A 26,255-nucleotide genomic window follows, 5' to 3' on the forward strand; every position below is an offset into this window, starting at 1 on the left:
CCAAATGAGACATGAAAGACACAAGAAACACATTGGTGAGAATATCCATCTAAACCTAAAGTCCACGTCACACTGGAGCACCCAAGAATCAGACCAGGGGCTGGCTCCCTTACATCCTCCAGCGTTCATGCCCACCAGAGTCAGTCTCAGGGGAATGCACCCAAAGCCTCAGGCCAGTTTCCACCAAGGACACAGGAACCCTTCTCAACCACAGTTCCCCTAACTTGGAAATACATGTATGAAGCCTACCCCATTAAATTGTAGAAAAGATCAGATAAGAGACATCTCTTCCGCACTTACAGCATCCAGCAAATCCCATAAATTCAATGACCGACCTGATAGTCAGCATCATCTTCATTGTTAACAGCCAACTTTTCTGCTCATAAAAATGTTGGTGCCCAGTCAGAATGCAGCTCAAGTACTGAGTTTTAAGTCTCTTTAATTTGTCCATTCTTTATCTTATTACTAATAACCTTAATTATCAAATCAGGTTCTTTCTTATGGGCCACCAACCAGCTCCCAAATCATGACACAGAGACTTACTATTAGTTAGTTTCGAATGCTCGGCCTTAGCTTAGCTCTTTTATGACTAACTCTTTTAACTTAAATTAACCTGTTTCTCTCTGTCAACCCTTTGCCTTGGAGCTGATTACCTTTCTTACTTCTGTGTCTTACTTTCACTGTTTCTCTAAGTCTAGCTGGCTGGCGTCTGCCTGCTTTCTTGCCCTGGGAGCGTCCCCATTCTCTCCTCCTTCTGCTGTTGTTCTCCTCCTTCTCTCTCCCATGTATTCTCTCTGCCTGGCAGCCCGGCATATCCCTCTCCTGTCTAGCTATTGGCCAAACAGACCAACCAAGTGCCTTAGGCAGGCAAGGTGAAACAAATGTAACACATCTTTACAAAATTAAACAAATGCAGCATAAACAAAAGTAACACACCTTTACATAGTTAAAACAATATTCCACAACACAGAGGAATCTAAAGTTAAATTTAATGTAAGTTTTTAGCATTTTGGCTCTTCCTATGCTGTGCTGTGTAAGTGAGTCAGAGCTCACTCTAGGAGGAGCCATCTCCGAGCTTTACAACCTTCTCTGGAACAGGTGCTATGATTCTTCCTCACAGGAGGAGACTGGAGCTTGGTTGCTTAATTTGTACAATGCCACATGGCTAATGATGGATGGGACCTAGGATGATGTTGATCACCTGACTTTCAGCCATCATCCCCATCCATACTTGTCTTTTCTAATTTTCTTCTATTCCATAGATGTTTTTAATTTAAAAATAAATATTTATTTTAAATTTTCAGTTTTTGTAAGTGTGTGTGTGTGTGTGAGAGAGAGAGAGGGGGGGGGGGCTGGGACAGACACAAGGAAATCTATTTAATTTAAAGTTGTAAATTATTTTCAAGTTTTAAAATTCAAATCCTCATCACAATAGTCACTGTGTATATGGCACATGGCACAACTGGAATAAATATATCTCTGTTATAGTCTAATTTACAATCCCGAGTTTTCGTCTGGCCATGGCATACATACATAGTTATGCACAGTAAATAAATAAATGTAATAAAAATCTTAAGTGGATTTTATGGAAGTAATACCTAAGTGAAAAATCTCAAGTCTTTTAAGATATTCATTATTAAGGCAGCATATATGGAACAAGGGCAAACACTTCAAGAATTCTTCAAAACTGTGACAAAAGGATCCACAGCTTTTAACAGCTGTGAGAAATAATGGCGGTTAGAGGGAGACTGAGTAGTCATGGAAATTACACTCCTATTCGAGACATAATGAAAAAATGAAATTCAACATAATAAAGCATTTTTATAAAGAACAACTCTCAAAAGTTTATAAAAAACAATAGTGCAATTTTCTAATAGAACTAGAAAATAGTAATAACTGCCATTAACCTTTATAATGGGTTCTGTCCCACTGATGGAACTTAGAGGGTTACTAGGTCAACCACTTACAGAGTCAGCCTAGCAACAGCATTTATAAAATCTAAGTGTGTGGAAATGTTTGGCTACAATAACGATGCCATGAGTACACAGCACCACTCAACTCTAGTCAGAGGTGAAGATTTAGGTTTTTTTTTTAATTGAAGGCATGTCAGAACACAGTCCAAGAGTGGAGTCCTGTGAGAATTCCAAGTGCCTGTGAGAAAACTCCAAGAAAACAAGACAAGAGTCTTGTGACCTTAGTTTCTTCAAAACACAGAAATGATTTCGGAATGTATGTCTATTCTCCTCCCAGGATGCTCCTCCTCAGTGCAGCAGAGAGGAGTGCATTCACCTCAGCTGCTGTTACTCAAACGTCTTTATGGAAAAACATGTTTTGTTTTCTTTTTGCCACACGTGACTTGTCCTTGGATTGAACACCTTACTCAGGTGACTCTTCTTAACCCTCAGAGTATTGATTGCCTGATGATTTGAATAAAGTTGGCTATTGCACAAGTCTTTAGTCTGCCTCATTTTAGGCCCTGCTCCCCCATGTTCACACTGCAGCGAGAGCAGTAAATGACGTCACTGGGATGTCTGTGCAGCCTTGAGTATCTCAGACTGTGTTGTACTGCTTATGAAGAGCACTGGATGAATAGGAACTAATGTTTAAACTATCAATTTTAATTAATTTCATATTACTTTTCATTTTAAATTTATTCTTATATGTATTGGTGTTTGGCTTGCAGATATGCATATGCATCATGTGTGTGCCTGATGTGCAAAGAGGCTGCAAGATTGACAGATGCCATGGAACTGGAGCTACAGATGGTTATGAGCTGCCACAATGGTGCTGGGACTCAATCCTGGTTCTCTGGAAGAACGGCCAGTGCTCTTAACTATTGATCCATCTCTCTAGCCCTCTCAAATTACTTTTTAAAACCTGTCAACAAAGATCTAAGATTTAATGTCCCATTTTAGGGCTCTCTCTCTCTCTCTCTCTCTCTCTCTCTCTCTCTCTCTCTCTCTCTCTCTCTCTCTCTTTATTTTCAGAAGACACATCCCTACTTCAGCTTTGATTTAGCTAAAGCACACAGCATCCTGGGCTCTACTGTGGTAGTCTGCTCAGAAGAGGGAGGCTGCTCAAACTACATAGCAACTTTCACTCCCAGCCAAAGATGACCCATCACTTGCATAACTTCATATGATGCTAACCTCATTAAATTGTGCCCCTTGAAGAATTTCTATTGCAGTCTTGTTCAAGCCACAGTGTAAGCGAAGAACATAAAAAACATGTGGCTTCAAAGGCAGCGTCAGCTGCTACTTCAAGACTTGGCTGTAACTCATTACTCCTAGGTCCTGGCATTAGCTGGACTCTGATATTCTAAACAAACAAAACATCACTGAGAGAATAACTTCAAATGTCACTGTCTGACAACCTGATTCTTGATCAGTCACACCCTCTGCATCTTCTCGTCAGTGGACTTGCAATTCCTCTTGGTCCTGTGACTATCTCATGTTGCAAAAACTCAACAAGGTCTACCAATCAGAGTTCAGTGTGCTGCTTTGTTGACATTAAATTAGCCAGACATTGGCCCATCAGGGAAAATGGACCAAATACTATGGGCTGTCTGGTTTCTTTCCAAGCAACAAACATCTGTCTACTTTTCAAATGCTATAGTGCCTCCCTGTGGCAATGCCTGTACACAAGCCAAGCCAACGATATGGCAGTCTTTTAGAATGAATCACTGAAAACAAGAAGAGGGGGTGGGTTACAGAAGCCAGAGGGAACAGAATGAATCCAATCTTTCCCTTCTCTCTTCCATATATTTATTTACAGTTCTTATAAAATGCAACAAGCATATCATAAATGTCAAGTACACAGTGTGTGTGTGTGGGGGGGGGGGGGAATTCCTGGCCCTAAGGGAACTTATATTTTGTAAGACGAGACACAGAAAACAACCATGAAAACGCATAATAAGATCACTGCCTGTGACGGATGTCTCCAGGTCTGAGAACAGAAAGAAAGACACTTGAGTGTCCAAATGTGGTGAAAACGGTATACAAAGAAATCAGCCACACCATCCTTTGGAGTGCCATCTGCTTGCTCCATGACAACAGACATTTCTTTCTTCTAATCAAGAAAAATAAGTCTAAAAGCATACAGCTACTACCTGACCAATATCTATGTGTCCCCCTTTCCACCATTACAGATCAAAAATGTTCCCCTAAAATGGAGGCCATGCTTACCAGCTTCTGGGTGTCACTGCCTGCAAGGGCTGGGCCAGAGCCAAGGAGCTGGCCTCGTTTAACCTCTACCATCTTCTCACAGGTTTCTTCTCCAAGGGTTCAGCATATGAACCAGGGGGAGGGGCGTAAACACTCCGAGCACAGCCCAGAGACAAGGAGAAGTGAGACCCCAGTGGCAGAGGCTGCAGAGAGAGAAGGGAGGAGGGAGAGGCAAGCCCCACTTTGTTTCCGGAGCCACCGTGAGCAATGAGTGGTCCACAGCGCTGGCACCAGAGGGTGGGAAGAAATGCCCAGGAGAAAGGCCACACTTGACTGACACAAAGCTGATCATAACAAGAACGGACCTTCGGTGCCAGCCCCTTCAGTTCCCAGACACTCCCTTGGACCACAACTCTCAGAAATGACCTTTCCTTTGCTCCTTTGTCAGGAAAAGAACAGAAATGAAAGCCTTGCTGTCCAACGACCAAGTGAAATAGTGTGTCTTATAACTGCATGAATGAAATGACTCACACAGTCTATACTTTTCGTGTATAGTTATGGATGGAGAAATGAAGAATAGACAAATCAATAAAAAAAAACTACAGCTCGACTCTGGACAATTTATGTCCTTGCTAAAAGTGGCCATTAAAGGAATTTTTTTAAATTTCATTTTCAATTAATTTCTCAAAAAGCAAATCTCAAATCATACCTAGATGAGAATTCTAGCTCCCTGTTCTACCATCTCGGCATCAGGAAGCCGGCTGGGAGTAAATGGCTAGCTTACACTGCCCTCTGCTGGCGCAACAGGCACATTTCAAGTTCTCGGTTTACTAAGTTGCCAAAAAAGAACCCAGTATTCTGAAGCAGCAAATTCAAGACTAATTACTAAAAACAGGTTGTGGAAAATATTACCAAGCAGCTCCGGTGCCATCTGTACCACATCAGACACACGTCCCTAATGAAAAGGGCACACATGTGGGAAGCAGCAATGCCAAATCACATCTGCTCGCCTAATACACGGGGTTTTGTTGTTGTTGTTTTTAAACTAACTCCTTAAAATATACATTAAATTCACAACGACACTTTTAAATTGCCCTCCTTACTCATCCGACCCCTACGATGCCAACCACCTTTTCACAAAACAAACAAATGTGGCAAAAAATTCAGCCTTGGCTTCTACCATTGCATTCTGGTCTCTGCCTAAATCAGCTCAGCAATAAATACTGCGTGCTGCCCCAGCTCACACAATTTAATTTCTAAGCAAAGACTCTTTTAATTTAGAAGCTGCTAATTTGCCAGAATGTTGCTGGAAAAGTTGCCATTTGTTTAAATACATACAACACCAGCCTCCATTAAAATGATTACAGCATCATTCAACAGTCGAAAGCATTTATTAGGTGTCTTTAATTCCACTGAGCATTTTACTAAGCCCTGTATAAATGAGTTACACCAAATCCCTGCCCGGAGCTTGTTTCCTAAAATAGATGAAGTAACATGCGCTGACACAATGGAACAAACAGCAGAGGTATATTAACTTAATACACTCTGTCCTGAGGTCAAGGAAATGGCAGCATCTAGAACTAGATGTTTATGAGGGATGGAGGGAAGAGAAACCAGGCTGTCTATATCCGTCGGGAGGAGATGGGATCTGGGGAACTCCATGGGGTGGGGACTGGGGAACTAGGAACCAGGTAGACAGCCATAGCACTTGCTAGGGCCTGGAAGGCTGTGTGTATGTAGGAGTGGGACCATGCCCTACGGAGATTAGATCTGAGGACTCCTGAGTCCCACTGCCCACTTAGTGATGCTCTTTAACCAGGATCAAGGCATGGGGCTTCTGCTCAGGCATGTTTGGCCTGGGTCCCAGGCTGTCGGGTTGAGATGTGGAAGTGTTTCAGATACAGTGGGCGGCCACCCCCAGTCCTTAGCCATGTGGGAGGCTCACGATTCCCTGCCTGTTGATGCGGCTTCCCATCCTCCCATCCTCCCATCCTCCCACAGCTTTGGTTCTTTACTCAGCGAGCACTTGAAAACCATTCTGTTATGTACTTCCATTACTGAGTCACTAATTTTGCCTATGAGAGAAAGAATCGACTACTTTGCTGAATGAAGATCATACAACTAACTAGTAAGTGACAAAGTCAGGAATCAAACAGTCACTTAGTTTCCAAGCTTAAGATCTTATCTCTGTGCCACATTACACGACAAGTGCAAGCTGTGACCAAGCAGAGGACAGATGTGAGCTTGAAGTAGGCTGAGTTCTGAGGACACAGTCCTCCGAGTCACCAACACTGGTTGCTCACACCGAGGGTTTCTGTCCACTCTGCTTCTTGCTGAGGATAGGGAAGCTCAAGGGGTCTTGTCCTCATTTAGAGGGGCAGACAGACAAATCATCCACTAGCATTGCCAACTATCACTCCAAAGAAACAGAGGGGGCACACGTTACTTCCTACTTGGAATTCATGGGGCAGAACCAATTATACGGACCAAGCTTTCTTGACACAGTCAGCCACTGAACCAAGTATCAATCTTACCATCTAGCTGAGAAGCCCACAAATACATAGGTGCACAGCAACTGTGCTCCCTAAAACCCCAGCCCAGTCAGAGCTGAAAGTGCACCCATGTTCTGTGTCCAGAGAGGGGAGAAATGGAAATGGGTAAACCAGCACAAAAAACACACCCAGTAACACAACACTGTCGTATTTGCGGTATACACTGGCTGGCTCCATACTGATCTGCTCTCCTTCTTGCAGTAATGGGCATACAGAGAGCCAGCCAGCCAGCCAGCCAGCCAATCAAACAGAACTATATTCCTAGCAGACTCAAATGCTCCAGCGGCTACTCTGGCAGCCACCCCTACCCATAGGAATCAAAACCATCTCTCACACGGCTTTACATAGGTCCCTCAGATGCTCCCAGCCCTTCCCAGTCCTGCCCATGTCACTGTACTCTTGTCTTCACATCCACTCAGCCTATGAAATGGCTCTGGCCACCACCAAATAAAGTGCCATCCTGCCAGCTCTCCGTGGAACCCCACCAACCACTGGCTTCTGTGTGCACACTGGTCAGGCAAACTTCCATCCACTCTGCCCTGGTCTCCTTTGGATGTTACTTACTGATTTTCAGGGCCTTCTTCTCCCTTTGAGCAACTTCATCTGTGTTTAGCATTATTAGTTTTAAAAAATAAATAGTCACCAGAATTTATTCCTGCCCTGTGCTGGACTTGCCCTATTCTCCAGCCTTGCTCTAGCTTCCTCTCTAGGACCATAAGAACCACATTACCCAGGCATGGTGGCCATGTTTCTCTCAGCATCTCCAGCTCTAAGTCCGTCCCCTATTTTGGTCCAGGTGACTACTGTGCACCTCGTTGCCTGAATCAGATATAACCTTGGTTCCTTGTGATCAATAAGGCCTGTTCATTCTGTTCACATCTTAAATTGGATCAATTATGCATGATGGTCAAACACAATTTACCTGGGCTCAAATCCTGGTCTTATAGTTTACAACTATCAGACTGGATACATTGTTACTGCTCTTATCTGTCCAGGAGAAATAACAATGATATTTACCCTAAAGACAATTTTGAGAATTAAATGAGTCAATCTCGGCAAAGTCCTCAGGGAGGGGAGGCAGTAAACACAATGTGTATGTATGTGGCGGGCTTGTGGTTTATATTCTCTAACCACGGCCCAGGCCTTCATCACCTCTCACCTGGACTCTTCAAAGCCCCTTTCAATTGGTCTCCCTGCCTCCAGTTTCCTTCCCTCTGATCAAGTCACACAGTGTGCCAGGGTGATCTCTCTAAAATGTAAACCCCGACTCATCCTGACCCTTACCTTCTTGTGGCTGCTTCCTTCTTTTCTCCTCAGGATGGCTGGCAGTGCCTGCTTCCTTCCTCTCTCCCCACCCTCACCTGCAGCTGCAAGAAAGGTCATGATGGTCCCTGAATGCTCTTAGCTCTTCCTGTTGTAGGCTAAGGATCATCCCGCACATGTGCTGGAAGAGTTCTCTCTTCTACAGCCTCACTCTGGCTTCCTCTTTAGGTTCCAACTTAAATGATCCCTTTCTCAGAGAGCTCCAGCTGACCATGCAGTCACACCAAAGCCAACCCTTTACAATATTTAGCATGAAAACCTCCTCTTAATTTGTCTCTAACCACAAGAAAACCAAAGCTTCCTGCCCTGCACTGAATGCCTGTTCTCATCCATTATTCATGCTGGAGCTGCAATCCCCATGCTCAGGGAGATCTGGATAAGTCTTTAAGAGGTAGGCTATGAAGACAGACATTTAGGAATGGGATTAATACTCCAATGAGCATTTCAAGAGACATTTGAGTCCTTCCCACCCTCTGTCCTCAATACAGGATGGATGGAAGACATTAGCCAACGAGGAAGTGGGCTTTCACTGGGAACTGAATCTGCTGGCCCTCCATCTAGGGCATCCCTGTATCCAGAGGGTGAGAGTGTGGGCTGTATAGGCCATCCAGACTGTGGGATTTTATTACACTGAGTGTTCTTGAGTAAAGGGATCAGCTTGGCTCTCCTCATCTCTGCATCTTCCACACCTGGCAAAAGAGCTGGCCGGTGCATAGAACCTATTAGATGGCATCCCCAAATATCCAGCCTTCCTTAGAGCACATCCATTCTGCTCGGCAGTGGAGCAGCGTTTGTTCTTTCTTACAGAATACTTTTTACCACAGCACACCTAGATTCTAGCTCCTTCAAACTCAGGTAGGGCTAGCAATGAGCCAAATTTGTGATGAAGCATGTGACGGTGGCAGACGACTGGCAATAACAATGGTAACAGCCACTGCCAACATTTCTTACATACATAGTTTGCAAGACACATGCTAAAGACAGAACTTCATCTAACCCTCAGAGGAGAGGGAGAAAACCCATAGAGCTCCTAGTATCCTCTGTGCAACAGAGAGTCCTGCAGGAGATGTGCACTGGTGGCACCTCCTGCTCTTCAGGAGTCAGTCGCATAACCAGCGTCCTCGCTCCCCGCTGGGGCCACTCTACCTTTTCCTCAGAAGGATTCAGTTACAGCTGCCATACCGGCCACCACGATTCGGGACGCTCTGGCGTTATTTGCACTGTGGGATGGAAATCTATTCCTTTTAAAGACTATAACGCACTCAGTCCAACTGTCTAATACCTTGTCTTTGTCCTAAAGTCAGTCAGCATTCCACAGCAAATTTCATTGCTAAAAGGCTTGGAACCCCCTTTAAAAGAAGAACTTGTATTCAACTTGACCAAAAACAATCCTATGAAATTATTCTCATCTGTTTAAACTCAGAGCAAGACTAAAATGCACTGTTTATAGTTAACGATTCCAGTTTAGAAAGGATAAAATCTAATCTTTGGAACTTCACCGGAGCAGGGAGAGGAAGTATACAAGATGGGCAGTTTTTAAGCATATTTTTAAAAGCTTCACAGTGATGACAATACAATGAACGAACTTGAAATGGGCCTTCACTCCTACAAAGTGATAGGATTTGCTTATTTGTTTGTTTTAGCTCACAGATGTACTTGCCCTTGATCTTGAAAGCGAAGGGAGGCTTTTGTGCTTGCTAAGAAAACAGATAAACATTGTGTTCTTTTTAATGACTCTGATGACATACATCCAAGTACTTAAAGTCAAGCCTTTTAAAGATATTTGTCTTACTCTGTTAACTGGTCTGAAGTCCAGTGCTGGGAGAAGGGAAATGGACAGTCTGTTCCACACTCCCAACTTATTAAAATGGGAAAAGAGGCAAGTTCTGAAGAGTGATGAATGGAGAAGCCCATTAGCCCTAGTAAACGAGAGGAACACTTCTGTTCAAAAGTCAAATTCAAAATAAACTTAAACCATGAAGTCTAAACCATACATAAGAGTATTTTTATGAACTACAATCCTTACATGAACTCTGGGTTTTCTGATCTTCCTTCTTTTGCAGGGATGGGGCTGGACTCCAGAGCCTTGTATGTGCCAAGCAGGAACTCTCCCTCTCAGCTCTCGTCCAGCTCCAGACTGGTTTTAGGTCAGCGTCTCTGACCTTGCCTAAGATGCTGACAAAGCACGCAAATGAAATAATGTGATGCTATATTTCTGAAAGTTTTGATTGTTGAGAGAGCACGTATGCTCACCCCCAAAAGATATAATTCTTATCAAAGGAGAAGAGTTCCCTTATGGATAGGTGCAGGGACTTTAGATGCATGGAAGGCAGGTGTCAGACAACAGCTAAATGACAACTGGCACCCTGTATGTTAAGCACTGAAAGCAGAGTTTCCCGAGAAAGGAGGCAGTCTAACTAGACTTACTCTAGAAGCACCTTCTCTCTGACCACATTAGACACAAACTTAAGAATGTACAACCAGAAGAGAGGCTCACAGTACCCTTGCTGCCATTTCTTAGCCTCTCCTGCCAACACCTGTGAAACAAAGGGATTCTCAAAGAAAGACATTAACATCAGCTGGACAGAGTTCCTAGCGTGTGGTCAGAATCCACCAAGTAAAAACTAGATGACAGCTGGGCATGGTGGTGTATACTTTAATCCCAGCACTCAGGAGGCAGAGGCAGAATGATCTCTGAGTTAGAGGTCAGCCTGGACTACAGAGTGAGTTCCATGACAACAAATGCTACACAGAGACATCCTGCCTAAAATAAAACAAAACAAAATCCTAACCGCACAACCCACTTTTTGAAGACGGACAGCTCTCTAGTCTAACAGCTAGCTGCAGTTCTATGCTGGTCATGCGGTCCATTTACCTGGAAATATAGCAATACCAAAGTGATTTGCACAGAAGCCTGCACATCCAGTAGTGCACTGAGGCATGATGTGCAGTGATGTGAACAGTCGGTTTCTTCAGCTCTACAGCCAACTACAGTGCGATGAGAACCCAGGAGCTCCCTAGAAGAGCTCATGGGACCATATGGCATCCGTAATCACAAGTGTAATTTGAAGCACGATGAATCTGGTTTTCCGCACCCGCAGCCTTCCAACCTTTAGTAGTCGTTATGAGTTACATGTTAGGCACATTTCATCAGAGGTACATGCCATGCTATGTACTAGAGCATATGTTATTTATTCACATATTATAAGCTATATAGGATGGTTTACCCAACTGTAAGAATATCTAATACGAGTACAAGCTGGGAAGCTTTGGCATTTAATAGCTGCTAGGATAGGGAGAGTCAGTTTTCTTGGATGATGTGACTCCTGGTAAACTGAGCACACACCAGGGCAGGCTCCACTCCAAGACCACACAAACACAAGACAACACAAACTGAGCTCAATGAGGAAAGCAAGCAAGGAAGGGAGGAAGGGAAGAATGGAGGGAAGGAAGAGAAAGTTGTGTGGGAAGGGATAAAGGGTAGAGAGGGTCATTATGGGAGTTTGAATGTATTAATTCACGTACATGGTAACCTCTGAGTGGTGTGAACATTATTAATGGATTTAACTTTTTCCCTTTTGCCCACCTGTTTTTATAATTTTATAAAATAAGCATTCTATATTTATATGGAAGATATAAAAATCCAACACTGCCATATACACTATAAAACAAAAGCATGGGCACAGCTGCTGAGATCTGAAACTGGAACAAACATTCATAGCCCACAGTCCGTGCAAGTAGCACAGGGCATGTATCATGGTGTCTAGGGAGGTCACCAAAGGACTCTTGGAAGAAAAAAGTGGACCTGACTTGGAGCCCTTAGTTAGCTACTTCCTAGCCATAGATTTAGTGAGGGGGTCTGTCTTGAACCTCAATTTATGATCGATTGCTTTTAACTTTGTGTGTGTGTGTGTGTGTGTGTGCGTGCGTGCGTGTGTGTGTGTGTGCGCCCACATCTGCAGGCACATGTGCGTGAAAGCTAGAGATTTACAGTGGATATCTCCTATGCTCGCCCCTTTATTTTTTTTAAAATATTATTTATTTATTTATTACGCATACAATATTCTGTCTGTGTCTGCAGACCAGAAGAGGGCAGCAGCTCTCTTTACAGATGGTTGTGAGCCACCAGGTGGTTGCCGGGAATTGAACTCATGACCTTTGGAAGAGCAGGCAATGCTCTTAACCACTGAGCTATCTCTCCAGCTCCCTCGCCCCTCTATTTTTAAGACAGATTCTCATGCTAAACCTGAGCTCACCAGTTCAGTTAGACTGGCTAGCCAAAGAGTCATAGGATCAGCCTGTCTCTATCTGACCCTAGAGCAGCAATAACAGATACATACAGCTGTACCCAGTCTTTACCTGACGTAGGTCATCAAGCCTGAATAGCAAGCATTTTACCAACTAAGCCATTTCCCTAGCTCTACTAAACCCTTCTGACCTACTGGCAGTGTCTGGTAGAGAAGATACCACCCTCTTCTCTAGAATATTCCGGCCTCCTCTTACCTTCCACTGAATTCTGCAGTAGCACCTTTTCTCTTGCTTTTCTTTTCTCTTAAATTTTATTTTATTTTATTTTGGGAGGAGCAGGTTGCAAGGGCAGAAGATAGATATGAAGGGACGGGAAAATAAATGGGTTGGGAGATGCATGATGTAAAAGACACAAAAAATAAAAAGAGAAAAAAAAGAATACCCAAACCACAAAAAGACTAACAAAGAAAGATATTTATAGACCAACTTCCCTCATGAATATAGTTGCAAAAATACTTAATAAAATATTTGCACACCTTAAAGGCTATTGGCTAAAGAAGTTCCCACATCACACACCAAATCCAAGAGCATATCAAAAAGATCATTCACCATGATCAAGTAGGCTTCAGCCAAGAGATACAGGGATGGTTCAAAATCCAAAAATCTGTCCATGTTATCCACCATATAAGTAAACTGAAATAAAAAAACCAAATGATCATCTCATTAGATGCAAAAAAAAAAAAGGCCTTTCAAGTTGTACTAGAGAGTTACAGAAGTAAAAACCATATGATATGATATTGCCATAAAAACACACATGTTGATCAATGGAATCAAATTGAAAACCTAGACATAAATGTACACATCTACCTATGGACACCTGGTTTTTAATGAAGTCAAAAATATCCACTGGAAAAAAAAAAAGCATTTCCCACAAATGGTACTGATCAAACGAGAAGTCTGCATGTAAAAGAACGCAAATAGGCCTATATCTATTTCCCTTCATAAAACTCAAGCCCAAGTGGATTAAAGATGGCATCATGAAACCAGATACAGTGAACCAGATAGAAGAGAAATCAGGGAAGAGTCTTGAATGCATTGGCACAGGAAACAACTTTCTGAACAGAACACCAATAGTGCAGGCAGTAAGATCAACAATTAATAAGTGGGACCTCATTAAACTGAAAAGCTTCTGTAAGGCAAAGGACACCGTCAATAGGGCAAAATGGCACCTTACAGAATGAGAAAAGATTTTTATCAACCACACATCTGATAGAGGGCTCACACCCAAGATATATAAAGAACACAAGAAACTGGATAGCAAAAACCCAAATAATCCGATTTAAAAAAAAGTGGGATGCATATCTAAACAGAGAATTTTCAACAGAATAATCTCAAATGGTTGAGAAACACTTAAAGAAATATTCAACATCTTTAGGCATCAGGGAAATGCAAATCAAAACTACTCTGAGATTCTATCTTATATCTGTCAAAACAGCTCAGATCAATAACACAAGTGATCGCTCATGCTGGCAAGGATGTAGAGCAAGGGAAACACTCCTTCATTGCTGGTGGAAGTGCTAACTTATGCAGACACTTTAGAATTCAATATGGCAGTTCCTCAAAAAACTGGCAGTGCAACTACTCCAAAACAGCTATACCATTCTTGGACATATACCCAAAGGACACTCCATCCTAGCACAAAGATACTTGGTCACCTATGTTCACTATGGCTTTATTCATAATATCCAGAAACCGGAAACAACCGTGTTATCTCTCAACAGAAGAATGGGCAAACAAAATGTGGTACACAATGGAGTATTACTCAGTTGCTAAAAAAATGACATCATGAAATGTGCTGGTAAATGGATGGAACTAGAAAAAAATTCATCCTTAGTAAGGTAACTCACACCCAGAAAGACAAATATGTATTCACTTATTTGTGGATAGTACTAAATAATAATCAAGCTACAATCCATAGACCCAGAGAGGCTACAGAGGAAGAGTCTAGAGGATGCATGGATCTCCCTAGAAAGGGGAAATAATAGATTTTACAGGCTAAGCAGGGTGGGTGGGGACAGGAGCAGGAGGGATCAGGTGGTCAGGTGAAGGGGATGGGAGGGAAAGAGTGTGCAGGAAGAGATGGCTATAGTTGGGGGTTTGGGGGAGACAATGTGGAAACCTAGTGCAGTGGGAACTTTCTGGAGTCTATGAAGTTGATCCTAATGAGGATTCCTAGTAAAGGGGAATCTGGAGTCTGAACTGGCCATCTCTTATAGACAGGCAAATCTTCCAGGGCTGGGACTAGGTTGCATTCTATTGCATTGTTGGCCAAGCAGGTCCCATGGAGATTCCCAAACAACCCAGGCTGATGCCAGGACAAAGGGTTATTCTCCAAAACCTGCCCATGGGGACCATTGCTGAAAACATTTGCATGTGGAGAGGTCAAGCTGGTGCTCAAATAGAGCCTTCATCCCTATGTTCTAGCATTTTTAATATGGAAATACTCTTCAGGCTAGTGAAAGAGAAATGTGAATACCAACCAAGTCATAAAACCTTTGACCAACAATCTGTCCTGCCTGCAAGATGTGCTGGAGCAATGGTGGAACAGAACTTGTGGGAATGGCCAACCAATATCTGGTTTAACTTGAGTCCCATGCCAGGAGACGGAACCCATGCCTATTACTGCTTGGATGGCCAGGAACTAGAGACTGGATAACCCAGAGATCTAGGGTGGAACCAAATATGACTGGTTAAAAAAATCAACTAAATGATTCCTAATGATATTCTGCTATACCCATAGATCTGTGTCCAGTTGTCATCAGAAAGGTTCCTCTGGCAGCAGATGGGAATAGATGCAGAGACCCACAGCCAGATATTTTGTGGAGAGAGATCTTTAAGTTGGAGGTCTCCATTGGGCCCCTCTCCTTCGAGCTCAGGAACCCCACAGAAGATGGCAGACTATAGGAATCAGAGGGGTTGGGGACACCAGGAGAACATGGCCCACCAAATCAACTATGCAGGGTGCATATGGACTCACAGAAGCCAAAGCAATCACAGGGCCTGCAGGGGTCTGCATTAGGTTCTCTGCATATATGTGATGGCTGTTAGCTTGTTTTTGTGAGACTCCTAACTGTGGGAGTGTGTGTGTGGGGGGGTGGTATTTCTGACTCTATTGTCTGCTTCTGGAAACCCTTTCCTCCTATTGGGTTGCCTCATCCAGTCTTGATATGAGGGTATGTGTATAGTCTTATTGTAACTTATTATGCCATGTTTGGTTGATATACTTAGGAGGCCTGATATTTCCTGAATGGAAAAAGAGGAGGAGTAGATCTGGGAGCTGGGAGGAGTGGAGGGAGGGGAAACTGTGTACAGAATCTATACAATTATATAAAAAAAGAATATTTTCAATAGAAAATGGTTGTTTAACTTTTCTCTCTAATACTATAGCCTTTGGGGGTCAGCAATATCTTCTGCTCACAACATGAATGACTAGTTACTGTGGAGAAACTTCAGAGCATGCCTAGTCACAACAGCATAGTCCCCAGAAGAGTCAAGTGGAATGGGAGCTGCTTCAAGAATGACACAGAATGTGCTGGAGCCTGTGTAGAATTCCAGCAGATGTCAAGAACTGCTGTCACTTCAGAAGCTGTGTTCCAGCTGATGCCAGCCTGGGATGTGGTGAAACCAGAGAAGACGAACCAGAGCAGAGGACCCACCTCACACGGTCCACATGCCAGTGCTCTGAGAAGCAGTCTCTTTCTCTTTTCACTTGCTTTTCATATTGGTCTACTGTCACAGCGGCTTGGATATTTCCATTACACATGAGTTAGGAGCTCTGGACCCAGTGCTTCTACAGCTGCTCGCTCTGTAGCCATGCATTCGCCTTGTGAGTGTGAGAGCCAGGGCAGGAACATACCTCAACCAAAGAGTTCTGGACCCAGGGCTTCTACAGTTCATCATGCAGCCATGTATTTGCCTTGTGAGCATCAATGCCAAGGATGTAATATGCCTTAATCAAGAGAATTCTGATGTTAGAAGGCAACACCTGATTCTCGGGAGACACAGGGACTGAGGCAAGTTAATACTGTGTTCTATATCCAGGCAGTATCCAGGCTTTCTGCAAGCAGGAGGAATCCAAAATCGCCATTTAACAAAGATGAACCTCTGTTGATGAGGACTGTCACGTGGTCATTTCTACCTCCACGGTAAAGAATATGTGGCAGATAAAAGCTATGTCAGTCTTAGAATATGACTGAGGATTTAAACAAACCAGTGAGGTACATCACTTGTGATGCTCATGCCAAGCACGCCTCTGACGGCTTCACGTAAATACTCCGATCAGCTCTGAGCACCACGCATGCCCTCCAATACATGGACCATGTAAGACAGAAGAAAGAATTCCACTGATTTTGGAAATACAGTTTTACACTTTCACTTTCTGCAAAGATCTCGTGGTTTGGTGGAGTCACACTGAGGGGGGCTGCAGGAACCAAAGAACTCACAGAACTTCCTCAGTTCCTGAGAGCTCCTGAGTTTGTTAAGTTACTTGAATGCTATCTCAGCTGCTTTATTCCTGGACTGGGAGCAGAGGTGACTGCAAATTTGTAATTGAAGAAGCTAAACCTTGAGTTGTTGCAAACTCAAGTTGCAAACATGGAATGAATCTGTCACCTAAATCTTGTCTTACAGGTGTGCTTTCTAATTTGCTCCTAAATACTAAGCAACCTAGAGACCTACATTTGTGTCCGAAGGCACTTTTCATCCCGTACAGCTTTATAACCAGTTTCCTGAAATACTTGTGTGTGTTTTCGAAAGCATGTGCATAGTATGCAAATGTTAAGCCACGCGGAAGCCCAGCCAAGTCACTTGCAGAGAACATGAATAATAGCACTGGTCACAGGGCCATGCGACCTGCTGTCAAGTGCTGGGGAAGGCCAAGGATGTTCCTGCAATCTGTACCTTCTGAATGGTTTCTCATTCTGAACACATGAAGCCCAGAGATGGGTCTCACAAAATACATCATGAAAGCCACAAATAAGGCACTGAGTGTCTCGGCTGGCTTCTTAAGACAAAAGTCACCCAAGCAGCAGCCTGAGCCAGAGTCTACAGCAGACCAATAGGTTAAGTAAAATGTTGCCAGCCTGAGGTGCAGAAATAAAGGATGTGATGACCTCACAGGACATTACCAAAATGAAATGTCAGCCTATAGTGGCTCCAAGGACAGAATAAACAGTCACCATTTCCATTGCTGGATATTCATATCTAATTTGGTGTACTGGCAAAGAAAGAATACTCTACTTTCCATATCCCAAGAGAGAGCTGAACATTTTCCTAGGGGTGACTTATTAAATCTAAAGAACACAAGGGTAGAGGCATATCTCCAGCACTTCATCCAGGTGCATCTCACTTCCCAGAGCTGGGAACACATGTGCTCTGCATGGGTTGAAATATGACCTCCCAGGTGTGAAGGCCCAGCAAATGAACCAGTGTGCAGAACGCAGTAACTCCTCTTCAGAAGACAGACATTTGCTGAAGTCAGAGTGGTAGTTAATGCAGGAGACAGCCTTGACTCTCCAGCTTGTTATATACCATCTTCACTGTGTCCATTTGTTTAATCAATGGCCATGTTCCCTTCTTACTCTATGCCAGAGCCCATGCTCGGCATCACCTTTGCTAGCAACACACTCATGCTCGGGCCCAGTTAACTTACTGACTGGATTCACTCTCTGACCTCTCTTCATGTTTACCTTTCCAGCAATGACAAATTATGTAGTCTCCAGAGTGCTAAGCAGGAGCCTCCTCCGGACAGTTCTTCCAACACATCTTGGCATGAGAACCCACACTTCTTGGTTTCTAAGCTCATCTTCCTCTGTAATCAAATTGGCCCACATCGTCTTTACATTTCTCTACCAGTTTCTCGGCTCCTCTAAGATTTACTTATTCAGCATCTCACTGATCTCATCACATGTACCCCCAGGCACTGTGCTGAAAAATGGCCTTTCTCTTGCACAGTTTGTGGAAATATCAATTACTGCAGTCATTATGAAAAACAATATGGAGGGTCCTAAAAATCAAATACAGAACTATCTATCATGTTATCTCATTTGGATGTAGATAACTTATATACCCAAAGAAAACCAAGTCATTGTCTTGAGGGGGTATTCACGCTCAGTCCAACATTACTGACGCTGGGTGATTAGATGAAGAAATGATGGTCCTATACACTCCATGGCTACACCTGTAAAATGAGGGAAATGCCTCCACATACTGAAAGACGTCTACAGAAAGTCCACAGTCTACGCCATAGTGGAGGGGATGGAAAGCTTTCTAAGCCCTGGAAGAAGACAGGGGTGCCCAATTTCAACACTTTCATTCAATAGAATACTTGGAATCCTGACCACAGAATTTAGGCAGGAGAAAGAAATGAATTATAAAGAAAGAAGTCATTCTGTCATTAGACCATAAGGGCTGAACAACTTGATAGTCCCAAACATCCAAATCTCCAGACCTCTAGAGATCTTCACTCTTTCTACCACAGACAGTCAAGACTTTGGAGACAGGGCTTCTTTGAGGAGGGTCCTTACTAGTAAAATTAAATTGAAAAACAAAAACTACCCTACGTATATTTTTTAAGCAAAGAAGTTATTTTATTTATTTATTTACTTTCATCAGTTTTTAAGGCTATCACACAACGGAATTGTCGGAGCCCGTGAGGGTCCAACACAGATTCCCTAACCTGGTTGGAACGGAGTCGCGAGGAATAACACTGACACAGTTTACACCGTCATCATGGAAAAAGCCAGACTCACCCTTTATTTTCCAAACATCTTATATACCCACACCAAATTGAGCAGGAACACACAAAGGCTGTTGCCTAGGCAACCAGGTGCCTGGGCTCAGGTCACTTCTGCATCTGGCAGTCAGGTAGGCCCTGAATTAGCATCTCTATAAGACATCCTCCAAATTACAAAAGGAAGGAAGCACCAAACATCTAAACTCTTAAGACATCAGCTTTGGTCAACATCTCTTTTCAGGTAATCTACATTTTAACAAAACTTTTCTACATTTCTTTTTCTATTCTACATCTCTAGTTCTCAGCGCTCACTACTCACACATCCACTGATTTTTTTCTCTCGTGGGTTCCTCACGTCTGGTCACCTCTTCATTGCTTTTTGGGGAGCGCCAATCAGCCTTACGTTCTCCTTTGTCCATTTTCCCACTTCTCTTGGGGTTCAGCGGACAGCATTTACGGTCTTCATCTTCTTGTCCTTTCTCCGGCTTCTCATGGAGTTCGGTGGTCAGCACCACGTTCCTTTTCGTACTTCTTCCTCTGGCCTTCGTCTCGGGGTTCAGTAGTCAGCACCACGTTGTATTTAATCTTGGGGTTCAGTAGTCAGCTCCACGTAATTGGGCACCATGGAATGTGTTTCATCATGGCATCTTCATACATACATGCCCTTATACTTTGTTTTCACTCTTTCCCTTCTTTGACTATGCCCAACCCCTGCTTCTGACTCTAGCTTCTTCCTTTTCTTAGTTCATCTGCTTTCCTAATGCAAGTATTACACTGTCTCTGTAATTTTAAATCGAGGTCATATATATAAAAGAAAACATCCACTATTCCTTTTTCTGAGTCTTACCCCATTCATCTTTAAGTATTTTTTTTTCTGAAAGGCAAATAAAAAATGATCTGAAGTCACTCTGTAGGCATCAGAAGACATCATTGTCAGCATACATATCTATGGGTAAACAAACCTAGTAGTGATGATGATGATGATGATGATGATGATGATGATGATGACAACGTGTTTCCCCTGGAGAAACTTTCTAGTGTGTATGCACTCTACTGAGAAGTTCTCATAAGCATGTTACTGGTGGGATGGCTCAGGGCCATGGTGGAACTTACTTCTCTAAGCGCCTGTGAGTCCTGATTAAATGCTACTCTGGCAGCTGCTGGAGCACTTGCTTGATCCTGAGCTTCAAGCAATGTGGTGCTGCCTGACAGCTCATGGCAGTTGCTCTGTTCTGTAGCTCTTGTTTCGAGGGCTGTCTCATAGAGGAAGGGCACTGGAGGTATCCCAAATTTGATTTTATGATCACAGAAACACTGCATCTGCTTCCTGCTGGCAGCATAACCGGCTGCCTCGTATTTATTTAAAACAACTGTGACTGAAGAGAAATTGTGAAAGAAACCTTAGTGCATCAGACTCGGCAAGTGAAAGGGAGGACCAGCTAAGGAGGAGAAGCCACTGACATAATGGAGGACGGTTTTGTTAGCTTCGGTCGCTGAATCGGACTTTGGACAAAATCACTCATTATTCAAACCAGATGTCAATTTTGAAACATGTACTTTCCTGACGAACTGTTCAAGTTTCTTCTTTTTAAATATGTAACATTAGAAACCAGGCAAAGTGTCACTTAATGAGAGCACATTTGAAGTTCACAAAGTTGTTCTGAGAGCGAACTGGATATAGAAAAGCTGTCCTCAAAAGTCTAGAGCTCGAAGCAATTCTCTGCCTTTTAAAATCGTGTGACAAGAGAAGCAAGAAATGCCACAGTGAACTTAAGACAGTATTAATTCTACAGCAATGCCAGTGCTTGAGTGATGATTGGTTCCAAACATGGACTGCTGCTAACTTGAATGATCTGATGAGCACGCTCACAAAGTGTGAGTTACCCAGCACTTTAGGATGGTGGCCAGATAAGACCTGAGTAGGGGGTGAGAAGGAGCCAGAGTGACAGAAGCCGATCCACTGTGTCCATAGAGGTCTGAATCAAACATAAAACTCAACACCGTCCTTTTGAGGAACAGAGCCTGCTTGACCCTGGGCAGATGTAAGAGCACAGTGTTGAGAACTGAGTGCAGGTGATTCTTGACTTTGACAACTGGATAAACTCCTGAAGGGGGAAGCGGTCTCCTCTCCCTGTGGAGCTGTTCGAGGTTGTAGTTTCTAAGCGCTGGGATTCTACCCCAGTGAACTGCTGTCCTACAAACAATGATGGTTTGCTGCTGTACGGAAACAACACGGCCTTGCAGAGATGGAAAAGATGCATCTTCATTTCACAACCAGGATCAAATAGGCAGAGGGAATCCCTATGGACTAACAGTCGCGCCACCTCTCCATGTTTTGACTCCCCCCACCCCCCCATGATGGGCATGAGTCTCTGAAAAACTATCACCAAAGGCCACTAGAGAGCAACCGTGACAGCCCAACAAACACATTCCTTTCTGGCATTAGGTGTGCTCTTAGGATACTTCCATACAAGACCAAGGCAAAACAAAATCTCTATTCCTACAAATCCTGTTCTCCAATTCACTGTGAACTAAGCTCCTGCATGCATGCATCTATCCTGTAATACTTACAGGGCAGAGTGTATGCACAACCCATTTTGCTGAATCGCAAGGCTTACAGAGTAGGCAACTTGACTGAACTCCAGGCACTAGGTCAATAGCAGCCAGTTTTCCCCAGCATGTTCCATGCACTACTAGCACTCACAGGAACACTAGGGAAAGCGTTACCAGCTGATAATATCTTTTCAGCCTAAGAGCTACACGAGCAGCTCCAACTGCTGAGAATAACTAGTGTCTTCTATCAGAAGTAACCCTGTCTCAACACAACAGCCCGTGGGAATCTAAGTGAAAGATGAGCCTTTCCAGTGCAGCTAGGTTGGAAATTCTTCCAAAATTTCATTTTTCTTTCTAAAAATCGTTGCTCCATGGGTCTTGGTTGTTCTGTTTCCTACTCCACTTTTCTCTTTTGAGCAAAACTTTAAAACCTCAGGAGCAGAGGAGAGGCTGATGAGAAGATTAGTATCAGGAGTAACTCCACAGAGAGGGTCACCGACGTGAGAGCCAGGGGAGAGCCCACGGGGAACTTCATGACTCCAGCTTGTGGCCCTCCTAGATCTGGCTACCTTCCACCTCCGAGCCACCACCTGACACCTTTACCTTCTGGAAGCATGGGCATCCTGCCATCTTGGACAAATCTGCTGTCTGGATTGAACATAAATACCTCCCACTTATCCAATCTAAACTAGGCCTGGGAACCAGAGCCCCCTACACTGTCCAGGCTCCTGCAGTTTCCACAGTGTGCCTGTCATTTTTTTTTGTTGTTGTTGGTGGTGGGGAAGCTGCCTGTGTAAAGCCAGAATGTTCCAAAAGTTTGTCCTTAACCAAGGAAGATCTATAAGTTCAAGCTTGCTTTTCTCAGTAAACAGACCACATAGAAGTACCCCAGGCAAACAGAACAAAACATGACAAATTTCAATTTTCCCAGTGATTTTAGAGATTCTGCTGGGAGTGTCAGAATCTGGCTGCACAGTGGACAGCACTTGTACTGGCTTTGAGGAACGCGGGTCTGCTCTGGGACCTCAGAAGGTATCTAGTATCAAATGGCTAAGTATAAACATGGACAAAGGAGAGGCTAGAAAATGGGACAGGGGGCTATGGTGTAGCTCAGTGATGGAGTGCTTGCCGAGGATAATGAAGGCTCTAAATTCACTGCGCAGTGCCACAAGGAGAAAAGGAGGAGGAAATAAGAAGAGGAAAAAGGAACAAGGAATGCTTCACCAGACCTGGGCTTGCAGGATAAGAAGGAGGCATTGGAGCTGAGGTGAAGAGACATTGCAAACAGAAAGCATAAGAGGCTTTAAAAGCCAACAAACTCCTATTTATGAAGTCCAGGGAGTAAGGAACAGCAGCCCTTGTCTAGGGCAGCTGGGGATGGGAAAGGAAGATGTCTTGGACTGTTATAATGGTCTCCAAGAAAGAAGAGAGTCAAAGCACCATTTAAAACCAGGAATGACAGGATTATGATTGGGTTGTACTTTTGTTTCTATAGTAATTCTGGCAGATACACTAAGAATGGGCAGGAGACTACATCAGCACTGTGCAAACAAAATAAAGTGAAAGCCACAGAGTCAGGCCACACATGTAATTTTAAATGTTCTAGTAGCCACATGTAAAGTAGGAAAGAAGAAACTAAATTAATACAATAATATATTTTAAGTTCCCCAATCCAAATTATAATCATTTAACATGTAACTAATAACTTTAAAATCATGACTGAAGTAGTTTATGACCTCTATTTTACTAAGTTTTCTGAAACAGGCACCCTCAAAGTACATCTCAGTTTAGACAAGCTACATTTCAGATACCCAATTTCCCAATGTGCCTAGTGGTCACCATCCTCCACTGCACGGCTAGGGAAAGAACAGTCAGGCAGCTGCAGACCATGGCTCAAACAGATGAATTCTACGGTAGTGTGCCGTGGACATACAGTTGAAAACATGTAACTTCATGTGACACAAACGTGTTGGAAGGGTTTGCCTGGTAATGAAAGGATTAAACGGAGATGGGGTGGGGTAGATGAGGGCAGGAAAGGTGTGGGGAGAGCATTAACTCAAGCTAAGAATTGTGCCTTACTAACTAAAAAATACAGCTGTGGGGGGAGAGTTTGAAAGGGGGTGTCCTGCATAAGTGGGTAATGCAACCCAGAAATCAGAGTATTTTGTTTTTAAGATTTATTTTACTGTTTAATTATGTGTCTCTGTGTGGGTATGTGGACATGAGTGCAGGTGACTATGGGGACCAGAGGTGTCAGATGCTTGTAGAGCTGCTGGGAACCAAACTCTGGTCTCTGTAAGTACAATACATTCCCTTAATGCTATGCCCTCTCTGTAGCCCAAAGCTATAGGTTTTTAAACAATGTTCCAAAGATCCAAGTGCCAGGTACAGATTACCTCCCTCTGAGCTAGTCCCAGAGGATCCCAAATAATACAGGCTACTGGCACTGCTCCTGGTTGCCCACTAGAACAAGATGGTGGCTGAAGAACAAAGAGAAAGCAAGCTGGAAACTGCCTTGGAGCCTCCCCACATTGGCTGATGTTCACAGTGCCTAAGTAGGCTGTAGAGAGAGAAAAGTCATCCATGGTTTTACTTAACTGTAGACCCTGTGTGCTACAATACCAACTTGCAAGGCAAGATATGACTATGGTACAATAGTTGCATGACTGGGGTAGAATACTCTTCCATGGAGTATAATACCTAGTTCTGTCCAAAAGTCTGGGGAGGTCACAGGCCCTTGGCGGAGGATGTCTACTAATTTTGTTTTGCTAAATGGATATATTCTAAATATCTATTTATACTTATAGATTAGTGTTGCTCTCAGTCTTGGGCAGAGAAGCTTCCTTTTACAATGAAAAACAACAATTAACGAAGAGATTCATAATTGGTCATAATACTAAGAATGAGTGACTGCTCTGGGCTTAGCCCTAAGCAGAATATCTACATTGATCCTTAGGCCCACAGAGCAGTGTGGAAGTAGGTGGGAGGAACGCGAGAGGCAGAAGATGGAGAAGAGCACTATGAAATGCTGTCTTTTGGACGTGACATGGCCACTGCACTCATGACCCACAGCGGCTGTTGTTACCTGCTCAAGATCTGCACGAGATTAGGCTGTCGACATGAGTGGCAGAGGGGCTTGTGCTGCCCATCCCTTCCTGAGGACTGCTGGAGGAAAGGGGTCATTTTCTTTAGTGGTGTGGCCTCTGGTAAATTGACCACGCTCTAGCGAACAACTCCATACCTGTGATTATACATGCAGCTCTAATTGAACTCAGCAAGTCACAAACAAAAATGACATAAAAGTAGAAGAGAGACGGTTCAGAGGTTAAGAGAAATGGCTGCTCTTCCAGAGGTCCTGAGTTCAATTCCCAGTAACCACACGGTGGCTCACAACCATCTGTAATGATGAGATCTGGTGCCCTCTTTTGGGATGTGCATAACAAATAAAGAAATCTTTTTAAAAAATTGGAGTGGGAAGGGATAAAAAAGGGGGATTAGGGGATGAATACCATCACAGTACATCTTAAACATGTATGAAATTAATTTTAAAAAGTATGACTTTAAAAACTTGTTTTGACTAGGAAATAATTTACACAGTTCAAAAATATAAAGATTATGATAGAGCACAAGGCTCTCCTGAGTCTCCACTCAAGTGGTAACCTGCATGGACAACGTCCTCCAGTGTTTCTCCATGTAGATATAAGGAGAATAAGGTCAAACCTTGCCTCCTTTTTACATTAAAGGAAGCATCCTACATATTGTTCATACTTTGCTTTTTTCACTGAATGAGCCTGTTTGGAGATCTTCACGGATCAGCGCAGAAAGCATTTCCACGCTCTCTTTAAACTGTCGCACCGTGTTCCACTGTATAGACGGATCATGGTTTATTTAAGTAGCTATCCACTAATGGATACTTGAATCTCTTCCAACATTTTCTAGTACAAACAATGGTCTAATGGAGAACCTTCTGTGTGTATCATTTATAAGCATTCAGAAATATCAACAGGAAGAACTGCCAGAGCCAGACTGGGTCAAAGGGTAACTGCATGTAATCCCAATAGGTACTGCCAACTGCATTCACCAGGGCTATGCCATCAATGTTCCCATGAGAAATACGGTGCAGATCTTCCCCACGCCAATGATACAACTGTCATTCTCTAGAATTTTTCAGATAAAACAAAAAGTGTTAGTCCTGCAAAGCTTCAATTCACATTTTTCTGATTTCGTGGGGAAGGTTATGTGTCTTCTTAGATTTAGAAATGGCCGTGCAGTTCTTGTATGAACAATCTGCTTCTGCCACTGGCCTCTTTCCTACTGCCCTGAGAAGTGTGCTCAGGCTCAGAGGGAGGCATGCTTTCTATAGACAGATTTTCATATGTGTTTTGATTTTTTATTTTACTATATTTAAATTTTTTGTATTGAATCAAATTATTTATTTATTTTATGGTTTTGAATTTTAAGTAACATATAAGAATCTCTTATAGTTCAAGACTCTAAGGATATTACTTATATTTTCACATAGTTCTTTTTCATTTTAAGCAGGTACAAATATACATTCATACTTGAATATCTTTGTTAAAAAATACCACTGTTGGGACTGAAGGTACAATGTGTGAAGCTCCG

General features: G+C 43.2%; 1 protein-coding gene across 2 annotated transcripts in view; it reads right to left on the reverse strand.

The window, feature by feature from the left end:
* Nucleotides 1-26,255, reverse strand: part of Jazf1 (JAZF zinc finger 1) — a 305,134-nt gene that overhangs the window by 219,210 nt on the left and 59,669 nt on the right. Inside the window, exon 1 of one of the 2 annotated variants that reach the window (XM_075955217.1) lies at nucleotides 4,185-4,202. The exons of the other annotated variant lie outside the window; for it this stretch is intronic. The gene's annotated coding sequence lies outside the window, so the exon portion shown is untranslated. Of the gene's footprint in view, nucleotides 1-4,184; nucleotides 4,203-26,255 lie in introns of those variants that run through there. 2 annotated transcript variants of the gene reach the window in all.

This window comes from Microtus pennsylvanicus, chromosome 21 (genome assembly GCF_037038515.1).
Source record: "Microtus pennsylvanicus isolate mMicPen1 chromosome 21, mMicPen1.hap1, whole genome shotgun sequence".
Taxonomy (NCBI): domain Eukaryota; kingdom Metazoa; phylum Chordata; class Mammalia; order Rodentia; family Cricetidae; genus Microtus; species Microtus pennsylvanicus.